Source organism: Tupaia chinensis, unplaced genomic scaffold (genome assembly GCF_000334495.1).
Source record: "Tupaia chinensis unplaced genomic scaffold, TupChi_1.0 Scaffold000322_1, whole genome shotgun sequence".
NCBI classification, from domain to species: Eukaryota; Metazoa; Chordata; class Mammalia; order Scandentia; family Tupaiidae; genus Tupaia; species Tupaia belangeri.
In genome coordinates, this window is record NW_006159816.1 from 4,956,386 (window position 1) to 4,982,652 (window position 26,267).

The following is a 26,267-nucleotide window of genomic DNA, read 5'->3' on the forward strand; positions in this document are numbered from 1 at the left end:
AAAGAGGAGATAGGAGTTGACGTGGGAGAAGACAGTGGCCTGGTATGGGGTAGTTGAGGGTGGTGTGAAACACAGTGGCATTATCTAAGACATATTGGAAAGCAGAATCAACAAAGGAGATTCTGACACATGAGGGAAAAGGAAGTACCAAGGAAATCACTCAATATTCTGGAGGTTTAGGCTATTTACCACACCATTGACATGCAGAAAAAATACTCAGGAAGATGCTGTAGAATGAAGCATCAAGAACTGTCTTGGGAGACCAGTGGATGGCATAATGGTTACATCGCTGGAGTCCCACATGGTGGACCGTGGTTCAAATCCCAGACCTGGTGGCTTAAAACTCACACTGAGTACATGTGCATGCATGCCCAAAATCCTGAGAGGAGAATAGAAGAGAAGAAATCGCGGCAAGTCCACACCCCTCCACACACCCCCTGGGGGATGATTTATTGCTTTCTGTCTCTCTGTCTTTCTGGTGAGTACATGTGCCCTATTAGCAAAAATCTCTCTTAAAAAAAAGTCTGTCTTGGAAACTATATGGCATAGCTGTTAAAAGAACAGTCATATTTTCTTGCTTCTGTGGAAGCATCTGTGCCTATTTTCATCCTCTGTAAAAAATGGGAATTATGGTAGAACCTATACAATTGGTATGATAAAATAAAATAATGCATGTAAAATATCTGGCATGATTTGGCACATAGTATTTTCAATAAAATATTAGCAGGTATAACTCTTGTTATTATTATTATTTTATACTTGAAGTTAAAAATGTCTATTGATAACCTTAGTAAGGGTGTACACAACTATGCAGGCCAAAAAAAAACCTGCTGGGGTCTGAAAGACACTAAAACTCCAGGAATCAAGTATGCTGGTATGAGATTCTGAAAGAAACACAGTTAGTATTTTTATAATAGCAATTTAAAATTTACTTACAAACTTTCTAAAAAGTCAGTGTCTGCATGTCAGTAACATAGAGATGGCAACAAAGTAGTTAAAATGGGAGAATATGATGCAGAAGTGAACCCTAAAGGAAGCAAAATGAATGGGTCAAGAAAGGAGTCTATAGGGACCAGCAGACGGCATAATAGGTACTTTGCTGGACTCCCACGTAGTAGATCGCAGTTCGAGTCCCAGACCTGGTGACTTAAAACACACCAGTGCGTGTGCATACATGTCCAAAATCACAGCAGTTAAATGGAGGAGAAGGGATTGCAGCATGGCCAACCCACCAGGGGCGTGATTTCTCACTTTCTGTCTCTCCATCTCTCCAGTGAGCACATGTGCCCTATAGCAAAAATCTCTCTTAAAAAAAAAAAAAAAAAAAAGGAAGAAAGAAATGAACTGATATACACAGAGATGGCAAAAATTTTCTTAAAAATAGAATTAAAGGGGCCGGCAGGTGGCATTGTGGTTAAGGGCACAGGACTCCCACATGGCCAACCACAGTTTAAGTCCCAGACCTGGCAGCTTGCTTTCTTACTTTCTCTATTTCTCTCTGACTCTCTCTCTTTTTCTCTCTCTTACTCACTCACTCTGTCCCTCTTTGGTCAAATTGAAGTAGATGAATAAGTAAATAAAGTTAAATAAAATAATTCTTTTTTAGAAAAAAATGGAATTAAAGTACAAGTGCAATATTTGGGTGCAAATATTTGGGTGCAAATATTTTTTTGAATTGCCAGAAGGCACATACATTTGTTAGAGAGAGCTAAAGGGAAAGAAAGAGAGAAAGAAAGGGGGACGAGCGACCCCTCCCCCTCAGATAGGGCACGGCCATGCAATCTCTTCTCCATTTCTCCATCCTGTCAAGATTTTAGGCACATATGCACACATGCCCAGCATGTTTGCAAGCTGCCAGGCTGGGACTTAAACTGAGGTAAGTCACATGGGGCCTGGCTCCCTTTATCAGCAGGCCACAGGACCAACACAATGCAAGAAAAATTTCAGGGCTAGCCTAATGACTAAGGGAGCCAGATCTCACATGGCTGACTACAATTCAAACTGTGGCCCTCGTGACTTGAAAAGGATACCAGGTGCATAAGTATACAAGCCCCAAATCCCAAGGGAAAAAAAGGGATGAAGGAAAAAAGATTGCAGCATGATCACACTCCATGGCTGGAGGGCGGGGGAAAGGTGCTTTCTCTCCCTCTTCTCCCTCTGGCAAGGACATGAACTCACTGGCAACAAACGAACAACAACAACAACAAAAAGCATGCATAGTTTTTCATAATACGCACTTTCCCTGAACTTTCTCAAGACCCTCATCTAGAGAGTCTCTTAAATTCAAACAAAACAAAGATGAAAGTGGAAGGAAAGCACACAGACATAAAAGGGCTTCTGTACATTTTATTCTATTTTCCCCTCCAAACAGAAAAATGGTAATAAATTGAAAAAGGAGACTCAGCAACTATCTTACATATCAGAGTACATATAAAGCTATATTTGCAAGAATATTCACTGTACTACTGGAATTGTGAAGATGACCTAAAATGACCTAAATCAATAATAAGAAACTGATTAGCTAAAGTATGGCACCTCTCTGTAATGGAACACATTTAAAGCTGTTAAACATCATGCCATAGTTGTCTATCAGAAAAATGTTTGCATTTCATTGATATGTCAAAAAAAGGATACTACAAGGACCAGCAGTTAGCGTAATGGCTATGTTGCTGGACTCCCATGTCGTCAACCGTGGTTCAAGTCCCGGACCAGGTGGCTTAAACTCACGCCGGGCGCATGTGCGTGCATGCCCAAGATCCCGAGAGGAGAATGGAGGAGAAGGAATTGCAGCGTGGCCATCCCCCCATGGGGTGATTTCTCGCTTTCTGTCTCTCTGTCTCTCTCTGTCTTTCTGGCAAGTGCACCGCTCTATAGCAAAAATCTCTCTAAAAAAAAAGGATACTGCAAACTAGTTAGTATGCACAATGCATTTTGTTTTAAATACAATCTAGGGCTGGCTCCATGACACAGAAGTAATGCACTGCTCAAGAACAACTGGAACCCACTTTCCAACTGTGGTCCAGATTCCCAGCCTAGTCAGCATGGAATACACCAGGTATGTGCAGGACTGCTTAAGGTTCAAGTAACTGGAGGACTAGGGGAAGGGGATCATGGATCTCTCTCATGGCTGTGTGCATTCACAGTCTATAGTGAATAAACAAACAAACAGAAGCATGTATAAAAATACAATATACACTAGAAGAAAAACAAGCAGGACAAATTAGACTTCAGGTGATTTTTTTCTTTCTTTGTACTCTTGTTTTTGAAAGTATCAGCATTAAGTAGACTTTGCTTATATGGGAATAAAATCAGACAAGCCAGATGATTTTCACTTCTTCCTCTAAAATACTCCATCCCTAATCCTCATATCTCCCAATCCAAAAGTTTATGAAGGGATCAGCAGTTGGCGTAATGGCTATGTCGCTGGACTCCCATGTAGTCGACCGTGGTTTGCATCCGGACCCGGTGGCTTAAAACTCACGCCGGGCGCATGTGCGTGCGTGCCCAAGATCCCGAGAGGAGAATGGAGGAGAAGGGATTGTGGCATGGCCATTCCCCTTGGGGGGTGATTTTTCGCTTTCTGTCTGTCTCTCTCTCTCTGTCTGGTAAGTGCACGCACCTTGTAGCAAAAACCTCTCAAAAATAAAAAAGCTTATGAAAAACATTCAGACTGAAGTCTTGGTACAAACATCCCCATCCTCATCCTCTCAGCTTAAGGAACCTGACACCATTGTGTACAAAAAGAACAATATTGTCTGAGCCTTTCTTAATAAAATAAAAACATGGGGACCAGCAGTTAGCATAATGGCTATGTCGCTGGACTCCCATGTAGTTGACCGCAGTTTGAGTCCTGGACCTGGTGGCTTAAAACTCACGCCGGGCGCGTGTGCGTGCATGCCCAAGATCCCAAGAGGAGAATGGAGGAGAAGGGATTGCGGCGTGGCCATCCCCCCTGGGGGGTGATTTCTCGCTTTCTGTCTCTCTATCCCTGTCTGTCTGCCTTGCGAGCGCACGCGCCCTATGGCAAAAACCTCTCCACAAAAAATAAATAAATAAAATAAAATAAAATAAAAAAATAAAAACATGTTATTTACCAGTGGTTATCCTTTCCCAACCCTAGTACAACTAACGTCAGGTTTATAAATCAATTACATGATTTTTAAAACTGATCTCCAATAATATGTATCAGGAAGAAATTATAGAAAAAATTAATTTACTTGTAAAAAGATAAGTCTATACACAGAAATCTAAAATTTTTTGAGAAGAAACCAAAAATTTTTAAAGGATCTTGATTTTTAGAACTACCTTGACTTTTAGAATATGATCCAGCAATTCCACTCTGGGCTATCTACCCAAAGGATAGGAATACACTCAGTTGGAAAAAATATGTGCACATCGATGTTTATCGTGGCATCATTCACAATTGCTAAGACATGGAACCAACCCAAATGTCCATGAACAGAAGAATGGATTGAAAATGTATTAGCAAATATACACTATGGAGTACTACTCAGCCATTAAAAAAAAGACCCTGATGTTTGATAGAAAGTGGACAAACATGGAAGATTTACTGCTAAGCGAAGTAAGGCAGACTATGAAAGAGAGACACTGTGTATCCCCACTTAATATACAATGAATGTCCACATTCCATCGTAGAAACTGAAAGATTAGAAGGTATAAAAGCATGAGAACAAATGTGAATACTAGACGCAGTGTGTGAGGAGGGCGGGAATCGGGGAGGGTGAGAGGAAGGGAATTGGGGGGAAAAAGAAGCAAAACATCTAAGAGACACAAAAATGGAAAATTATCTGTTGATAATGTGTATAATAATACATTTAACTAGACTAATATACAGTGTATTCATGCTGGGAAAATTCATTTTATAAGCTGTAATGATAAACAGTGGTTGAATGTATAAAAAATTAATAAAACTCTAGGACCAGCAGATGGCAAAATGGTTATGTCACTGTACTCCCAAGTAGTCGACCTAGTGGGCTTAAACACACTGGGCGCATGTGTGTGCATGCCCAAAATCCTGAGAATAGAATGGAGGAGAAGGGACTGCAGCATGGCCATCCCCCGTAGGGTGTGATTTCTTAATTTCTGTCTCTCTGTCTCTCTCCAGTGAGCACGTGCCCTATAGCAAAAACCTTTTACTAAATAAATAAATAAAACTAGTATTAAAAAATAAATGAAATAAAAATAAACAAAAAATTCTTAAAATTTATCAAGAAAGTATACACTGCCCTTCCACTAAACCATAAATAAGCTTCAAAATATAAGATTAAACTTTCCCATAGATATATGCAAAAGAACAAGCCCTCCTTATATCCTTGCACTTAGTGTCAGCAATCTAGGCCAAATCATTTAGCCTTTCTTAGTCTTCTCATCTCGACATAGGGAGAATATAACTTTCCTTGCAAGGACTTACAGGTGTGGAAGACAGGAGTACCTACATAGATCTCTGTACATCCTTCCCAAAGGACATAAAATCAACACGAGGCAAATATCATCATAAAACCCAAGTCATTCGTACATTAGAGAAAAAGAATACCACAAACTTCAAATTGCCTGCAAGTGAAGAAATAAATGTTAATTTCCAGTAACGCTGCAAACCAAGGGTATGAAGACTTAGGAAAGGAGAATAAGGGAACAGAGAGTCAGATAAAACACTTTAAGAGAGAAAGTCCTGCAGTAAGAGCCAACATACCAAGCAGGCCTAATACCTGCTAGCTCTCAGCACCAGCTGTAAGTAGGCAAAGGGCTGCATGGTGAAAGAGACCTGAGCATGGGAGAAATGTTCCTTCTGGGCGAGAAGGAGACAGAGGAGTGGTGCTGTGGTAGTGAAAACAGAAAAACATCAAGGATCCTGCACCAGTGAAAGAGAAGCAGCCATCCACCATACCACCATCATCCAGCAAAGAAACTACACTCACTATGCTGTCAGGAATGAGAGCTCTTGAACCAGGAAAAGCACCCATGAAATCCCTAGGAAGAGAAAAATATCAGAACAAAACTAAACAGATGCTGAAAATTCTTCCTGCCCAAAACACCATGAAGTAGAAGAAACAAAACTGTAACACAACTGAAAACTGAGTTAAATATTCTCCACAAGCATTTGGAGAATTAAATAAATAAAGAAATAAACACTGCCTCAAATCCAAAGTACAAAGATTGGCAAGATTGGCAACGGAAATGGACAGCAAAAATGGGAGAAATGTGATGGGAATTGACTGAATGCAACAAAGAAAATGGGCTGAAAAAACACAAAACCATTTCTTCTGCAGAACCAAACACTAAATGATAAGGTGCCCAAAATGAAATAAATGTGAATTAAAATTTAAGAAGGGACACAGAAGAAAAGCAGAAAATCAACAAAACCAAAAAATAGGAAAAGAGCTTTAGGAGTCTGAGAAATGGTGAGAAGTCGAGTACACAATAGCATGGGAACAGGTTGCAGAGATGAAGCTAAGTGAGACTGGAACCAGATTCACTTATTCAACAAATATGTCTGAGTATCTACTGCATGCAGGACACAGTTGTCAGTGTTAGTGAAGGAACTGGCTCTCCCCCTGTAAGAAAGACAAGCAGTGAGTCAGAAACCTTTAATCAGGAGAGTGATATAATCAAACTAAATTGAGAAGAAGGTAATTCTAGAAGCCGAATGGAAGACATTCTGAGTGGGGTGAAACTGAAAGGGAGACTAATTAGAAGGCCATAATAAATCATTCTAAGATAAAGGCATCCAGTTTTCCCGATGACTCCATATGAAGAAGATGCCATGTTTTTATTTAGGGAAATTGGAGAATTACTCCATTAACAGATGGAAAGAGTTTCAGCTCTATTTTGGACATGGTGTGAAATGGTATGTGGAGACTGGAACCTCAGAGAACAGATCTGAGGATCATGGGAGTGGTCACCTTTTTGATGTAGGCAAGGAGATGGCCCAAAGGTAACTTAGTTCTCATTCTGGGCCATGGGACAATTCCAGGTGCTCTAATATGAAGGGGGGGGGAGGGTCTTCAAAAAGTTCATGGAAATGCATACTATACCAAAAAAACTGTGTGGATTTCAATATTGTTTGCACCAAAATAAATCTATATACTTCAATTCTATTTTTCCATGAACTTTTTGAAATCTTCATATTTAAGGAGTGGAAACGAGGGACGACCACGGAAGGCACAGTAGCAGCTGCAGCAGGAGTGCGGCCAAAAGAGAAGGCACCCAGAAACCACATGAGTAGACACTCAGGAAATGGCTGGTCCACATGGACTACCCTGAGACCAAGAAGAGGTACTAAAAGATGAGAGCTCAGATGTCATCAGTGATCTCACTGGTGGAGGGAGAGGAAGAGGCCACAACACAGACAGAGGCTCCCAGGTCAGCTTTTAGGGTCTTTTCCCAAACTGTGAATATGGTGGTGACATGTAGGATGCCCTTAGACCAACAACCCAGAGATACATGAACACTGAATTACAAAGAGTATACTACATGATTTAGGTCTGAGGGCATAAGACATGGCTCTGCATGAAAATGGATAGTATAAATAAATTATTGGACTGGTACCTAACTATTCCACATATTCCACTAGAAATAGTATTTGTGCAATCACCAATGCATCCCAACACAGGATTTAAAACAGTATTTTTAATGTAAATGTTTAAACAAACACTGATAAGAAATAAACCTTAGTCTCCTTTCTTTTTTTTTTTTATAAAGGTTTTTGCCATAGGGCATGTGCTCTCACTGGAGAGAGACAGAGAGAGAGACAGTGAGAGAGAAAGAAAGTGAGAAATCACGTCCCATGGGGGATGGCCATGCCACAATCCCTTTATCCCTCTTCCTTCATTCTCCTCCTGGGAATTTGGGTATGCACACATACACACCTGGCATAATTTTCAAGCCACTATATCCGGGACTCAAACCATGGTCAGCCATGAGGGAAGCCAGCACCTTAACTGCTATGCCACCTGCTGGGCCCACCAGCCTCCTTTTCAAAGACATGTTACTAAATTGTTTACTATGTCCTACACCACTACACAGTGAAACATCATACATAAACCTGGAATAGGACCCCAGCCAGAGTTTTTAGTAAGACCCTTAGGAACAAGAGTCGACTTTGTAACAGAATTTTCAAATTAGCAGAAGTGTAATTATAAAAAGGTTGCCATATGTTACAGTCAATGATTCTTCTTTCTTTATTTTAAAGAAGAGAAGAAAATAGTAAGAAATCTTATTCTAGGAACACTCGGCCATTGGGTCTAGAAAAGGAATCTAGAGAAAACTAACTAGCACATCCTGGCTGAGCAAGAAGACAGGCATGCCGCAAATAGCACTAGAGTGGTAGAAACCAACCAGCAATGAAGACATACGAAAGTCCTGTCAAATCATCAAGTAGAAGTTGCAACGGTCAAATCCATTATGTCCTATCACATTTGCTTACTTGTTACCCCTGAAATGGAGTATCATCTGGAAAAGAACTTACTAATACATACTGCAACAGCCCAGCCTGCCATTCAATCAAAATCTTTTTATTAAAGAGATAATACAGGATCTATAACTTAGCACATTGTTGGGGGAAAATAATACACGTGGAGAAAACACCTTTTTTTGCTGTCAAAGCTGCAAATTATTTTTGCTATATTACACAGTACAGCAAAGCTCATACATTTTAAACAACCCAGATAAGTTCTCTTTTCTATTTGAGGCAATTCTCAGTAGAGATTTAAAATTATATTGTTAGCCAAGTGTCAGGAACCATGAAATAAGCGAAAGAGGTAGTCTCCCTCTGAACAGCAAACACCAGGATATTTGTAATCACGTGAGACTATAAAAGCATACGGTAGTAGCACTATCTATTCTATGCCTTCTAGTCAAGAAAACTACCTACCTCTTTAAACAACCATGACCAAGAGGAAACTGTTCGGAATGTGATAGTATTCTTTTTAAATGAAAAGACATTCTGTTTATTTATTTATTCATGAAAACATGTATTGAGTTCCTAACATGTGAAAGACAAGATGCTAAGGAACTGGCAATCTGCTGCTAAGTCACATGGACTAGTCCTTGTTCTCGTGGACTTACAGTCTACTAGGAGAGATGAGTTTTAAAAATCGACGGCTAAGCATATGAACACAAATGTTAAATGCAAGAAGGAAAAACACATGGTACTAGGAGACGAGAGAGGAAGCTAGTTTAACTGTATAGGAGAAAGCTACTCAGAGGCGGTAGCATTTAAGCTAAAACTAAGAGGGAGAGAGAAGGGGGATACTCTAGAGAGAACAAGTACAAAGACTCTGAGGCAAGAAACAGCTGGTATACCAAGGGATTGGGGTTAGAACAGAGCGTGTAAGAGGAGGAGGGGACAGTATGAAATGAAGTGGTATAGCCAAGGGACAGGTCATTTGGAGTAAAATAAAGGACTTAGGTGTTATTTATGTTTTTGTTTTTCTAAGTACAATGGGAGACAATGAAAGGCTTTAAACAGGGCAGAGAAAGTATCAGATTTGTGTTTTTAAAAGAATGGATGGAGAACAAAAAATGCCAAAGCTTCAGCAATGGATATGGGAGAAGAGGGTGAGTTAGGGATATATTCTAGAGCTCAGTGGATAGCACTGTTTGACGTGGGTGGGGAGTACACTGAGGAAGTGAGGCATCAAAGGCGACCTGGGGTTTCTGGCTAGAACAGACTGAATGGAGGTACCTCACACAAAGACAGGAACAGCAGGGGCACAGGCTTCGTTGGCAAGTAAGGGATCAAAGTTTGGTTTTGAACAAAAAGTAAAAAAGTTAAAGATGCCTCTGAGGCCTCCAGATGAAATGTCGAGTAAGTGGTGGGACTAAGAAACACAAATGTAATACATGTGCCATATCACTTATTAGTAGCTTCCGACTCTTAAGACCTACTTCAGTAGCTTCTTGGAAGGAGTCCTTCCCACCCTCTCACTCACTTCTGCATACAGTCCACTCCCATGTCAAGAAACAGATTCATGGGATAGAAATACAGGTCCTCTCTAAAACTGAACTATACTCATTCTCAACTATAGTGAATTATATTCTGGGAAAGTAGGCAAGTCTGTTATAAACCCACTATACAGGATGATAGATTATTTTTTAAATTGCTAGACAGTACACAAACTTGCCGGAGAGACACAGAAAAAAATGTAGACAGATCTCCCACAATGGAGCATGGTCATGCCACGATCTCTTCTCCTCCATCTCTCTATCCTGTCGGTATCCTAAGGATGCACACGTGCCAGGTGTGTTATTTCAGTTGCTGCGGCTGAAATTCAAACTGTGGTCTGCTATGTGGGGCCTGGCTCCCTTAACCACTAGGCAATGGGAACAGACCAGCTTTTAGATTTTGTAAATTTGACATAAGTGATATATTTATATAAATATGTTAATAAAATAAATATATTATGGGGACCAACAGTTAGCGTAATGGCTATGTCGCTGGACTCCCACATAGTTGACTGCAGTTTGAGTCCCAGACCCGGTGGCTTAAATTCACGCCGGGTGTGTGTGCGTGCATACCCAAGATCCTGGGAGGAGAATGGAGGAGAAGGGGGGCGATTTCTCGCTTTCTGCCTCTCTGTCTCTGTCTGTCTTTCTGGCGAGCTCATGAGCCTTATAGCAAAAACCTCTCCAAAAACAGAAAAAAAAATATAAATATATTATGAACATAATTTTAATATATATTTAATAATAAGCATTATTAAAAATACAAATATATTTTCTAAGATATTATGTGCACATATATCTATTGTTTCACAGTCGTCTCATGAAAACAATCTTAAATGTATAGTTGTATTATGTTTAGGACAGAACTTAGAGGGTTAAGTGAACTCATTATCTTTTATTTTAATAAGAACAGAAAGCATTGATGTCCTACTCATATTCTGGCTGCTGGTAATATTTGGAAAAATCACTAGATGCTATGAAATTACCACATCAACCATTGATTCAGTCTCAGGTTTTACGGGACTCCTAATCCAAGTGTGATCGCTAAGCTAATTTTGTTTTGTTTTTACACCAAATTGCTATGACTCAAAATTGTTTGTCCATTGAAAACTTCAACCGATTTAAATTAGAGCAAAAACTGCAAAAACAGGCTCGCTCGACTTCTGGCAGGGTGACATTTAACACCAGTGAGACAGCCAAATAAAAAGATGACGTCATCCACATCTGCTGATTCTTACAGAAGGGGGAAAAGGAGGAGGGAACAGTGAAGCCAAGAGAGGTGTGGGAATTATGATTACATTTTGCTGGAAAAGTAGGCTGCTGAGCTAGACAACTGCATAAAATGGTTACAGGTAGCCAGAGGAGAAAGAAAAAGGTTCTTCGTGAAATGAGATCAGAAAAGCCAAATAATATTGGGTAAGGGAGCAAGTAAACGACAGACTTATAGCCGTGAAACATTTAGACTAAATTCCCTTTTCCTTTCCAAATATATATTTTCCATATCTAGCCCACTTGAAAACAGTTTCTTAATTTCATTTTCACTGCATATACTTTAAAATAATCTTAAAGACACTTTTATCCAAGGCAATCATTTTGGCTTAGTACAACTTTATAAGACATCTTTTTTTAAAGTCACAAAATGAAACTACTTAAGTGGTCAGTACAAGTGGGTGGAAATGTAATTTCAAGAGTAGGAAGCATATCTGTATTATACATGTGTAACTGCCTTAACTACACATTTCTACTGTGAATATGAACATATGCACAGTGTCATTACTATAGCACACTTATGGCATCAAGATAAAAATGAATGGTACGGCACCGGAGCGATTGACTGTTTGTCCTCAAGTCTTGAAGATGCCGCCCAAAGGAAAAAGTGGTTCTGGAAAAGGGGGTAAAGGGGGAGCAGCGTCTGGGAGTGATACTGCTGACAAGAAGTCACAGGGTCCCAAAGGTGGTGGCAATGCAGTAAAGATCAGACACATTCTTTGTGAAAAACACAGCAAAATTATGGAAGCCATGGAAAAGCTAGAGTCTGGAATGAGATTCAATGAAGTGGCCACACAATAAAGTGAAGATAAAACCAGGCAAGGGGTGACTTGGGTTGGATGACCAGAGGATCCATGGCGGGACCATTCCAAGAAGCAGCATTTGCCTTGCCAGTCAGTGGGATGGATAAACCTGTGTCTACAGACCCACCAGTTAAGACAAAATTTGGATATCGTATTATCATGGTTGAAGGGAGAAAATAAAATTATATGAAAGACTGAAAAAAAAAGATAAAAATGAATGAAATATTTAATCATGCATCACGCTCATGACTGAATCCCTAAAGGAGAAAAAAGACTGGTCCATTGTCATGAAAACATTTATTCAATAATTATTTCCCAAGTACCTCTATGTATAAGGAACTGTGTGAGACACAATGAGTAAAGTGATGGATTACTTTAGGACGGTCTGAGAAGTATGAATGGTACACTTAGTAATGATAGTGATATAAACAAGAACAACTAGTAATATTGACTTTTATCAAGTTATTATTATGTGAATGGTTCTCAACTAAATTTAATAGTGATAAAAATTAACTTTACCATCTTAACCAGTTTTAAGTGTACAGTTGAGTGGTACTAAGTAGTGTGCATTCACATTGCTGTAGAACCATCACTATCAACCATTTCCAGCATTTTTTCATCTTCCCAAACTGAAACTCTGTACTCATTAAACAATAACTCTCCATTCTCCCATTCCCCCAGCCCATGTCAACCACCATTCTACTTGAGTATTATGATTTTGTAAGTATAGCCAACAACACTTTTTCACTTGCATCCACATATTTTAAGATCTCTTCTTCAATTAAGACATTAAAATCAAGACCCACAATAAACTTTACTTAGGTGTGTATATAATAAGGTATTACATCAGGATTATTTTTTAAAAATAAAGCATATTAACTTATTGATACTATCTTAGAATAAAAGGGTTTTCACTGTTCAAATTTTAATGTTTATGGGACCAGCAGTTAGCATAATGGCTATGTTACTGGACTCCCATGTAGTCGACCACAGTTCGAGTCCCGGACCCGGTAGCTTAAACTCACACGGGGCACATGTGCATGCGTGCCCAAGATCCTGAAAGGAGAATGGAGGAGAAGGGATTACGGCGTGGCCATCTCCGCGGGGGGGGGGAGATTTCTCGCTTTCCGTCTCTCTGTCTCTCTCTGTCTTTCTGGCAAGCGCACACACCCTATAGCAAAAAACCTCTCCAAAAAAAATTTTTTTTAATGTTGATTTCATCTCTTTTATCACTGTAAAATGTCTATTTTACATATATAATACTACTGTACATATGTAAAATGTACTAATAAATATAATATTTTTGATAAAATGTGCTCAGAAACTTTTTCACTGATGTGATGTACAACCAATGTTTGGAGAACCACTGATATAAGGATGATTATGACCCAATGAATGGGAATCAATGAAAGGTGCAAAGGTGAGGAATTTGATTCTGAAGATATTAAAATATGCTGAATTTAATGTGTCATATAGACAATCAAATGGACATATTTGAAAGGAAAAATAATATGTAATCCTGTACTTCAGCTGATAGACAAAAATCTATATTTAGGAATCATACACATAAAGGTAACTATACGAGACCAAAGAAGGGATCAGTCATGTAAGAAAAAAGACAGTAGAGAACTACGCAGAACAAAGTGTCTACACTTAGAAAGGATAAGGAAAAAGAGATCTAAAGGAGACAGAGACGGGAGGAGCCCCAAAAGAATACATAAGATGGACATCATGAAACGAGGCTGCAGGGTCAAAAGATGCAGAAAATCAAGGAACAGAAAAGGCCACTTACTGGATTCGGCTGCCAGGTCACTCTGGTCCTCTGAGAGCACTTTTGGTAATGGGGAGTGTCAGAAGCAAAATTCAGGATTAACTGAATAGTGCAGCAGAGGAGATAAGAAGTGTGAATGGTCCACAGGGAAACTTGGTGATGATAGGAATGAAATGAAGTGGCAAGGGATGGAATAGCCTAGCTCCAAAAGCAAATTCCAAGAAGACTCTCTAAAGCAGTGGTTCCCAAACAGAGGTGTCTTTGCCCCCAATGTGGTACATGTAGTAATCTCATGTGGTAATGTCTGAAGTCAATTTTTGGGTGCAAAATTTGAGGCGTTGCTAGCTTCCAGAGGGTAGAGCCCAGTGTTGCTTCTGAATACTTTATAATACAAAGGTTGCTCCCCAGCCTCCAGACACACAACAAAGAATTATCTCGACCAAAATTCAGTCGTGCCAAGGTTGAGAAACCCTTTTCCAAAGGATGAGGGATAGCTGAGCATTTTCACATGGTAGAAAGTTACCGAATTAAAGTTATAAAGAGGGAAGAATGTAAGAAATAAATCCACATCTCAGAAGAGTGGGAAGATATTAGGTTATCAGGAAAGTCATGATGCATTTTTGCACAGAAAAATGATGCAAAAATGCATCATGACTTTCCCGACAAACCAATATATGGTTAAGAAGCTGGTTGAGCACTGGAAAAGAGAAGACCTTTTCTTTCATATTGTTTAAAACAGGAGCAATGAAATCAATGCACATAATTGGAGATCATAAAGAAAAAAAGGAGAGGATTCCTAATTGCTAGTCTTGACTTATTAGAAAAATAAACAGCAAGAATTCTGCAGAGGGCTGTCTCCATGGCCTAGTGGTTAAGGAAGCAGGCTTCCACATGGCTGACTATACAGTTCAAAGCCCAGCCCTGGTATAAGCATGCCCAAAGTCCAACAGGATGGGAAAATGGAGAAGAGATTTAGGTGTGTCCACTCCCCACTGTGAGTTGTTTTCTCCCTCTCTCTCTTCCTGTCTCTCTCTAGTGAGAGAGAGCAAAACTATCTCCCTGAGGCAGCTGGATCCCACACCACTGACTGTGCAGTAGGAGTACCAGACCTGGTGGGGTGCAAAACACAAAGGATGCCCGTGCATTCGTGCCTATGCTCAAAATCCTGAAAGGGAGGAATGGAGTAGAAGGGATTGCAGCATGATCATCCTTCATAGGGGGTGCTTTCTCAGTCTCTTTCTCTCTGGTGAGTACATGAGTCCTCTGGCAAAATTTAAAAAAAAAAAAAAGAAGATGAAAGAAAGGAGCACAGACACATTAGATCGTCATTTTAGCTATTACCTTTTAGCACAAGGACTGGTCCAGCATGTTCTATCATCTTAAAGGGACGATTTAATTTGTAAGAGATTTCAGCAGCTAACAGCAGCACAGACTGAGCAGAATTCTGGAGAGCATACCAAATGAGAATTTAACTTTTAAAATAAATAGCCTAACCTATTAACAAATCATAGAAAGTTGAGACATTCTACAACTGATGTTTTAGACCAGTCCTGCAGCCTGGTGTTTAAGGGAGTTGGGTCCCACTTGACCAACTGCGGTTTGAATAACACCCCTTGTAGCTTGAAAAACATGCCATGCAGACAGACGTACATGCATGTTCCAACCCCCAAAGGATGAATAAATGAGGTAGAAGAGATTGTGGCATGGCCTTGGTCCATTTTGGGAGGGGGGTGCTTTATCCCCATCTCTCTGTCTCTCTCTGGTGAGCACACATGCCTTTGGCAATAAAAAAAAGAAGAAAAAGAAAAAAAGATATAAAATTTTAATAAATGATCTGATTACATCCCAATAGCAATAATATAGCCAGCTATGAAACTGTCATTTTTCATTAAAGACACCCAAGGATTAGTTACCTATGCTAATAAAAAATATTTTAAGTTTTGAAAAAAGGAACCAAAGTATCTAAATTAGGTTGCTAAGTCACAAAAATACTGATCTGTCATCAAATACTATGCACTTTTTTCCAAATGTAAATTGTATAAAATTATTTGCTCCAATGAAAGGGAAAAGTTATGAATAGAACCAACAAATAACACCACTAAGATTATTTATGTAACTAAAACCCTTATGCTATAATTAAGTAATTTCAATTATCAGAGCCAATTCTTGATCTCTTTCATAGACCACTTACAAATATTAATTAGTATGGTTCTTTTTTTGCTATAGGGCGTGTGCGCTCGCCAGACAGAGAGACAGAGAGACAGAAAGCGAGAAATCACCCCCCAGGGGGCATGACCACGCCACAATCCCTTCTCCTCCATTCTCCTCTCAGAATCTTGGGCATGCATGCATACATGCCCAGCATGAGTTTTAACCCACCGGGTCCAGGACGCGAACCACGGTTGACTACGTAGGAGTCCAGCGACATAGCCATTATACTAACTGCTGGTCCCATTATGGTTCTTATTCTACAAAATATTGTTCATGGGAGTCCAGAAATGTAATATCTAACTAATAAACTCATTTCTTAAAGGTGTTCTAGGTGGTATGGGAATATTCAACAAGGCAGCTACTCTGGAGCTCATCAGAGAGGTCATGCATACAAATTTAGAAGGGATCCACACATATTTGATAATATAGATGCTAAGAATAAATGAGATAATCCATAGTCAAAGTAGAGAAAAGAAGAAAAAAAGACCCAAGACCAATTTCTCTGAGTCAGTGTTTCTCAGATTTTAGAGAGCTTCTTAAACAGATGAGCAGACCCCATCCTAAGCTTCAGATTCAGAATGTCTGCAGGGGTTCCAAGTAAATGGGTTTTGTAGCAAACACTTCAGAGGATTCCACAAGCAGATATAGTGTGAACCAACCTTTAAGAAACACTATCCTAGACTATTAAAGGAAATATTGACCAATTGGGCCTTATCAAAATTTAAAATGTTTGCTCTATGAAAGATCCAATGAAGAGGATGAAAAGACAAGTTACAGAGTGGGAGAAAATATTTGCCTAACTGAATAAACTCTGTAGATTGCACCAATGCTGATTTCCTGGTTTGATATTGTACTATAGTTTCACAAGTCCTTACCTTTGGGGGGAAAATGAATGAAGGATACACAGGACCTGCCTTTATGCTTTTTGGACAACTTACTACACAGCCATAATTTTTTTCAAAACAAAAACTTAAAAGAAAAAAAGTCTCTCTGACCTTTCCCCAATCTTTTTTCTTTCTCCCACTGGTTGGTAGTAAGCTTGAAATGTTTTATTGAAAAAGGCTAAAGTCCAGCAAAGGTCAGCAATTCACAGCCTGTGAAATCTTTAACAACTGGAACTCAAACTGGACAGGTCTTGTCTACAATTCCCTATGAATTCAGAGCCAAGTGCAAAAGTTGTTGTTGTCGTTATTATTATCATTTCACTTTCCAAAGTATTATTATGGCAGGTACCATAGAAATATTTTCGTCTTCCTCTTATTAATGTAATAGTGAGTGAACATTTGGCTTTTAAGGCTATATGATTAGTATAATTAAAAAGCTGAATAAAGTAAATTATTCAGCTTTTTGAGAAAAAGAGAAAAACGGCCACTAGAGAACTATTATTGTCTCAATATGTAGTGCGTACCAGCAAGAGTGTTTTCAGTGTCTCTAGAATGGTGCCTACTGTGAATAATAATACTAATGATAATTGCTAGTACTTACAAGAGAATTACCATGGGCCAGATACTGAGCTTAGCTCTTCATCCTAAGTGGATCAGCTTAGTACTCACAACAACCCATGAGATAGGTATTGTTTATTAAAAATGTGAAAACCAGGGAGATTAAATAGCTTGGCCACAGTCAGATCTCTCCAAAGTGCCTAAGCTCAGGCTCCATCTACTGAGTATCCAACTGAAACCCTCTTCCTGGTCTCACTGCCCAAGGACGAAGGGTTCCCCAGGATACTCTGTAAATGTGAGGGGAATTGAGGACACTGGACAGGGTGTTTAGTCTGACACTAAACATTTTAATGACTAATTACAGTAATAATATCCAGTCATTCCAGTAATGGATGAATAAACATTGAAAACAGAACCACCAGAAGGAAGGTGTCCTACTCTTCACCCACTGAGAAGCCTCAATAAATTCAGAGGAAGTAGACATAATAAAATAAGGCCAAGTAAAACCCATGAAAATGGACACAAGTTTTAAGAGAACAAGGCCAATTTTAAGTTTTTGTCTTTTTTTTTTTTTTTTTTGGAGAGGTTTTTGCTGTAGGGCGCGTGCGCTTGCCAGACAGACAGACAGAGAGAGAGAGAGACAGAAAGCGAGAAATCATCCCCCAGGGGGGATGGTCACGCTGCAATCCCTTCTCCTCCACTGTCCTCTCTGTATCTTGGGCACGCACGCACATGCGCCCGGCATGAGTTTTAAGCCACTGGGTCTGGGATGTGAACCACGGTCGACTACGTGGGAGTCCAGCCACAGTCATTACGCTAACTGCTGGTTCCCAATAAAAATAATTCTTAAAAAACAAATGATCAGGGAACAGCAGTTGGCATAATGGCTATGTTTCTGGACTCCCATGTAGTCGACCGTGGTTCAAGTCTCAGACCCGGTGGCTTAAACTCACGCCAGGCACATGTGCACGTGTGCACGTGTGCCCAAGATCCCTAGAGGAGAATGGAGGAGAAGGGATTGTGACATAGCCACCCCCCCAGTGGTGGATTTCTTGCTTTGTGTCTCTCTGTCTCTCTCTTTCTGGCAAGCACATGCGTACTACAGCAAACAAACAAACAAACAAAACAAAACAAACAAAAACAAAACCAAAATAAAAAATATCTCAAAAAATTAAAAAACAAAAAGAAAACTAAAACAAAAGCCTCTCAATTTTTTTTTTAATTTGGAGAGGTTTTTTGCTATAGGGCGCGTGCGCTCACCAGACAGACAGAGAGAGACATAGAGACAGAAAGTGAGAAATCACCCTCCAGGGGGGATGGTCACGCCACAGTCCCTTCTCCTCCATTCTCCTCTTGGCATGCACGCACACGCGCCCAGCGTGAGTTTCAAGCCACCGGGTCTGGGATGCGAACCGTGGTTGACTACGTGGGAGTTCAGCGACATAGTCATTACGCTAACTGCTGGTTCCCTCAAAAAATTTTTTTAAAAAATCAATCTCGATTTATCTATTTCTCCCCCAGCCATTTTCCTGCCACTCTCCCAAATTATACTAAAGTCAATCTAAGGCATCAGACAATTTCAATGGTCTCTTTAGATAAATAAAATTCTTAATTTTAATTTAGTCAAATGTGTCAATATTTCTTTTTATATTAAATGCTTTTTGTATCTTAAGAAATCCTCTCCTCTTCTGAAGACAAAGAGTCAAAACAACAAAAACTAAGGAAATTCTTTTCTATAACCAAGTCTGATTTTTTTTCTGGATATTTACATCTTGATCCTTCTGAGAAAATTTTTCTCTTATATAGTGTGAAGTAGGAATCTTTTTTTACTCTGTCTCCTAAGGATAACCATTTATTTTTGGTTCCATTTACTGAATAATCCTCTTTTTTCTATGGATCTGACATATGCCAAAGTTCTAAATGTGAGTGTGAACATGTTTCTAGGTTTTTAAATTTTATTACACTGGTCAATTTATCTACATATTTATGCTGGTACCTCACTGTCTTAATTTACCTAACTTCATAATATAATAGATCCTGATAAATGGTAGGCAAGTCCCTACTCTTACACTAGCCTTACAACTATTCCATTTTATTGGCACCCCGATGCTAAATTCTTACCCAGCTTTACACTGTTCCCCATATTCCATGGGCACTGGCCCCACACTTAGAGTAAGAACCACTAAGCATGTGGGTAACAGAAGAGATGCTCAATGAAACTGTTATTTCATTAGCAGTGACAGGAAGTGTCTCTACTGTGCCCACTAACAGTGTTTAACCTTTATCTAGTAGGGAGTTAAGATTTATTACTCTTCCCAACTTTTCCTGAAACATAAGAGTGCAGAGGACCCAACACTGGAGAAATGAGTGTTAACAGTTTCATTCTGAAGATAAATCAAAGAAGTCAAATATGTCCTGAAAAAGGCTAGAAAACAGTCATTCCATAATTTACTCAACACATTAGCTCCTACTACATCCAGGTGCTGGAGAGATCAAGGCACACATAAAGGAAATTAATCATCTAAAGGGTCTGAAGTCCAGCTCCTTCTGACCCAGAGAAGGTTCTGTTGCTAGCTCTGAGGGAACTTGCTATCACCTGGGAGTTCCCTGAACTCTGTCTTCACCTCTTTACATCATTCCTTTATTAACTGCTCCTCAAGCAAACCTTTAGCTACGCCATAGATTTTTTTGTCAGGGCTTTGGATGAAACCATGGTTTTCTGGAAGCACAAAATCCAGTCTTTAGAAAGTATCTTAAGAACCATCTGGATAATATCATTGCCTAACAATTACTAACTACCTTGGACAGCACACTTTATCAAGGGCTAGATGTTGGTTTCAACTACCGTAAAACTTGCCCTCGCCTGTACTCAGTTTGAGATCTGCAAAAGAAGTGGGGGGTGTTTAGTCTGGGTTATTTCAGAAATGAGTCACAGATTCTTGTTTAATGTAATGGACACTGGACTGAGGGTTCTGAGGGCAAAGAATGGTCAGCTTAACTGCTGTCCGCAGATGGACTTTCCTCCCAGGGCAGTCCGTGCCTATTAGAATTAGAGTCTGCATTCATTCTGCTTATTAGAGCAGCTAAGACAGTGCACCTGTCATAATAACCAGCCTGTCATATCTGCAGATTTGTTTTGTTAAACACACACACACACCTGATTTCACACTAGTTTCCAGTCTTTAACAGTTGTGACTCAGAAGTATAAAGAAATGTGTCCTACGATTCTAAATGGTATCATTCTGATTGCAGAAACGTCACTCATAATTTACTTAGTCTACCAGGAGAGTACAGGATTCTTTAAAGCAGAGTTGATGAAACATACTATAAGTCTGTTCCAGCAAAATTAATTTTCTGGAGTTTCCACCACTCTCCCAATCTCCAAAACATTTGTTTACTGGACATAGATTTTTTTTTCCTAAACATAACTTTTCAGTCTGCATTTCCAGTCCCCTTCAGCTCACTCTGTATTATGGTAATGTCTGATGTGCAAACCACTTGCTTTTATTTATTATTTTGATTTCTACCATTTGCTTCAGTGGAAACTTCTCTCGTTTTGCCTCTCTCTTCTATGTACCCTTGATTCCCTTTCCCATTATTTTCTCCCCTCCTTGAGCTCATTGTTCCATCACAGCATAACCTCACCTCCCCCCACATTAACAAAGTGTCCTAAAATGTACTTCCGCTGCTACTCTAAGGACAGAGTTCCTCCCTTCGAATGAAGCACTCCCACTGGAACTTGGGTTATCCTTGGGGCATTTGATTAGAAGCAAGTGAAGTTGCCCAGGCAACCACTCCAAATTGTCCTAGGATGCCTGGCAAGTGTGTTTTCTGCAGCCTGATGTGAAGGTCACACTAGCCAACCCAGTGACAGTTAAAAGCGAAGTCTCTGTGCAATCAGCCAAGGGCTCAGAGAACATCCATCAAGATGAGCTCAATAACATTTGCATAATCATAAAATTGTCAGACTCCCAAGGCCATAAAGACCCACAGGAATAGACCATTTTAAAGAGCCAAAGATATCAGATTTGAAAATGAATAACAATAGGTGAGTGTGCTAAAATCATTAAAAAGAATGCTTTAAAAACCAACCAGATGGAATCCAATCACTTTGCTAGTGAAAGCACTTTAGGTACTCAAGTTTTTTCATATGATTTAAAAGCAGTTCTACCTTAAGGCAGCACAATAAACCAAAGGGCCTGGAAAACGTCACTTCATATCCTTTTATGTTTTTCTTAGATAGATTATTTAAAGCATTATTCTCAAGTAGCAACACCCAATTTGAAAAATATGCCCATACCCACTAAATTAATGTTACATCTGACTAAATCTCAATCAAAGTTCAAATCCAGTGGGGAAAACACCTACAAGACAGAGAAGAAATCTGTGTTTCTAATATATTAATTACTCTCACAAAACAATAAGCCAAAATGGGAATGTCTGTATAGAAAAATGAAAACAGAACATGAAGTAATCAATTTAGCACAAAATTCAAATGGCCAACATGATACATAAAAATACTGTTTGAATAAGAAAGATGCAATCTAAAACAATGTAAAACCACTTTTCACATGACAGATGTATAAGGAATCAGAAATAACTTTTTAAGAAACAAATCTCCCAAGCCTTTATTCCTTTAAGAAGTTATCTTTCTGGGACCAGCAGATGGCAAAATGATTACATCACTGTACTCCCATGTAGTTGACCATGGTTCAAGTCCCTGACACAGCAGCTTGAGACTCATGCTGGGCATGTGTGCATGCGTGCTCAAAATCCCAAGAGCTGAATGGAGGAAAAGGGATTGCGGCATGTTCATCCCCCATGGGGGGTGATTTCTCACTTTCTGTCTCTCTGTCTCTCTCTGTCTCTCCAGCAAGCATATATGCCCTATAGCAAAAATCTCTCTCCAAAAAAAAAAAAAAAAAAGAGGAAGAAATAAATTATCTTTCACATATAATCAAGTAAGTGCACAATTGTGTGTACAGTGTTTACCACACTATTGCTTATTTTAGCAAAAAATCAGGTCATGGCCTATGAGTCCAGCAAATCTACAGCAATTCTAAGTGATGATAAATACACAGTAAACATGAAAACCCTGGGAAAGGTAGATGGTTATAAAGCAGCATATGTAGCATAACTTCATTTTTGTAAAAATAAATAAATAAATAATTTATGAAATATACATTCTAAAAGCAAAAATTAAGTTTTTAACGCAAAATGTTATCTATAGAAGGATTGTGATGATTTTTATTTCTTAAAAGAGGGCTTTTTTCTCCCCTATCATCAACAAATATTACTTCTTAAAACAACAGTGAATGTATTGAAAAAGTGTGGCACATGTACTCTATGGAATACTATTCAACCATTAAAAAAAAAACAAGACCCTGGCATTTGATAGAAAGTGGTCGAATATGTAAGATTTATTGCTGAGTGAAGCAAGCCAGGCTACGAAAGAGAGATATTATATGTCTCCACTTAATATATATTGGCTGTCTGCACTCTGTGGTAGAGATTGAAAGATTGGTGGATATAATAGCAGTGAAAATAATTATGGACACTGGAGACAGTGTGAAAGAAGGGTAGGAGAGGGGAAGAGTATAGGGAAGGAAATCAGGGAGAAAAAAAATAGGCAAGACATTTGTGGGACACAGAAATGGTTTATTGTCTATTGATGATAGCATGTATAGTATTCTCAACTGTACTGGTCTGAAGTGTATTTCATGTTGGGTAAATTCTCTTTACAAGCCAAATGATGTATAGTGATCATATGTTTAAAACAAAAATAAGAATAAGGATTTTTTAAAAAGTAACTGGGCCAGCAAGTGGCATGGTAGTTAAGATGCTGGGCTTCCATACTGCTGACTGCAGTGACTGATGACTTGCTTTCTCACTTTCCCTCTCTCCGTGTTTGTGTGTGTGTGTGTGTGTGTGTGTGTGTGTGTAAGAGTGTGTGTGTCCGGTGAGTGCATGTGCCCTGTAGCAAATTAAGAAAATAATAATGATGATAAAATAAAATTATATATATATATTTTTAAGTTACTTTAAAAGGGAAATCAAATCCCACATGAAGATAGTGGCTCAAATCCTTGACTCAGTCGGCCTGAAATAGACCAGGCACATGAGCAAATGTCCCTGATCTAAAGAGCAAAAAGACTACAGGAAGGAAAGAGATCATGGCAACACCAGACCCTGTGTGTGGGGGTGGAGGGGAGGGAGGAGGGGGATACACCTCTCTCTCTTCCTCTCTCTCATTTACACATGTGCTCCTATCATTAATAAATAAAACAATTAAAAAAGAAATTGTAATTGATTTTCATGCATAGCAAGATTTTGCTTTTTTTGGGGGGGGGCAAAGTTTGGTTTCAAGCCAAGATTATGAAATCTCTCTGCAATATCTGAATCTCTATGAATTAGAATATATCAATAGAATATTTAAAGACATCTGTGGATGGACAAGAGATGAAAATGACATTACCAGCATCAATTCCTAGAAGTCAGGCCAGTGACTGGGAAAGCTGCAGCCTGGGATTGCTCGTAAGAGGACATGCTGTAAACTATCACTGGCCACAAACTCCTAAAGGTCACTTTTCAGCAGATGTCTTCCCTCCTTCCTTTGCCTTCCCAATCTATAATATAATATAGAAAAGGAGGGACGCTGCAATGCAACGGAGATGACGAAAGTGTGCACACTTTCAAACACAGGTGTTCAACTTACCATGGGGTTGTATTCCATAAACCCACAGTAAATGGAAAATACTGTTGGGTGAGAATGCCTTAAATACACCTAACCTACCAAACATCACAGGTGTTCTTAGTCAAGTCTACCTTAAACATGCCCAGAACACTTATATTAGCCTACAGATAAGTAAAACTATCGAACACAAGCTTATTTTATAATCAAGTGTTCAATTTCTCCTGTAATTACCAAAAATTATACTAAAAGTTAATAACATAATGACTTGTTGCCAGTGCCCAACATCACAACACAGTACTGTACCACATATGACTAGTTCAGGAAAAAAATCAAAATTCAAGACTCAAAGCATGGTTTCTCCTGAAAGGGTGTGACTTTCGTACCATCACAAAGTTTAAAAATCCCATGTCAGACCCTGTGAGTCAGGAACCGTCTGTTCAGCGTTCCCTGTGGTTTACTGAAGGAGAGGATGTAAGAGCTGTGCCCATGAGGGGTCACTTGATGGCACAGATTTGGGCTCAGGAAGGTCGAGTCTTTAATTTATATCTGTTCTGCCAGGTGAACGTATCTAAAGCTTGCTACTTTCCAACTCTTTGATTATAAAACCAGACCCCCGCTTTGCCCCAAAAAGCATGGTCCGTTGGCTGAGTCCATTATCCTACAAGTATCACTCACTAACCAAAGCTGCATCTTTTAAAATCAATTCACAACTCTGTGGAATAGACTGGACCTGGCTGATGAGACAAGTCCTATCCTCAAATGGAGAATTAGCTGAAACTATTGTGCAGATATTTAGAAGCTTACTATTTAGGAAAGAGTAATTAAAAGATCATCGTTAAAAAATGTGTAATAGGCCAGCAGGTGGTATGGCAGTTAAAGCAGCTGGATCTGACGTGGCCAACTAGGCAGTTTGAATCCTGGAACCAGCAGCTTGAAAAAGATACTGGTTGCATGTGCATGGATGTCCAAAATCCTGGAAGGAGGCAAAGATGGAAGAGAAGGGATTGCATTGTGGCCATCCCCCATTGCGGGAGGGTCTTCTCTTTCTCTCTCTCTATTTCGCTCTCGCAAACGAATGCATCCTATGGGGAAAAAAAAATATATATATATATATACACACATACATATATATATATTATATATATATATATACATACATATATATATATATATATTATACACACACACACACACACACACATATAGAAAGAGAAAGAGAGAATGGATGTTAAGGTGCTAGAGCCCACATGGCCAATTGAGTGGCTGGAGTCCCAGACCTGCTGGATTAACAAAAATTGTGCGCACATGTGTATGTGTCTAAAATCCCTGAGAGGACAACAGAACAGGGATAGCAACATGGTCATCCCTCTTGAGGGGTGACTTCTCACTTTCCCCTTCTCCTCTGTCTCTCTCCAGTGAGAGCATGTGCCCAATATTAACAACAACGATGAAAGCATAACGTATACATAACAAACAAATACTTAAAATCAAATAATTCACCTTAGGTTTAATCTTATATTTACAATGGATTTTGTTCATGATTTCATTTACCCTTGCAGAATGCTTTCCTTCTATTTCACTCAATAATGAAACATTCACTTGTTAAAGAGCTGTATAGTTATTTTACAATGCATTCCTTTAAGTAGTATTACATGCTTATTAGATGTTTCCCGGTGATGTTTCTACCCTCTGTGAAAATAGTTGACAATATCCTGTGCTCATCCAAACTTAAAACAAAAATGTTCCTCAAATTCTTTATTTTTATTCAGGTTTACACGTCATACTTTTACTTCCCTCTCTCTCAAAGAATTTTCTAAGTGGTCATCTTGAAACTACACACAGTTGGAATTTTCAGAGACTGCTTTGTGGTGGGTAGAATTCCCATTTGATATTAATAGCCTAGTTGAAATAGCCAAGCCCCAGAATACTGAAGGAAACAAAGGGGTTCTTTGTCATGGAGACTGCTTGAGCAGCCTCAGAGGCTGAAGAGTCAATTACCTCTGAGCTAAGCCTGTCACAAAGACAGCATTCTGGGCGACCCTGGCTTAATGGACACACTCCAGTTCTCCCACGAGGGAGCAACACTCCAGCAACATCCTGTTACTGCGTCTTCC

At 39.3% G+C, this 26,267-nt stretch overlaps 1 protein-coding gene and 1 pseudogene across 10 annotated transcripts in view; one reads left to right on the forward strand and one right to left on the reverse strand.

Annotated features, from left to right (window-relative positions):
- Nucleotides 1-26,267, reverse strand: part of OSBPL6 (oxysterol binding protein like 6) — a 236,062-nt gene that overhangs the window by 168,726 nt on the left and 41,069 nt on the right. The gene's annotated exons all lie outside the window — the stretch shown is intronic.
- On the forward strand, nt 11,813-12,215 carry LOC102469140 (peptidyl-prolyl cis-trans isomerase NIMA-interacting 4 pseudogene; annotated as a pseudogene).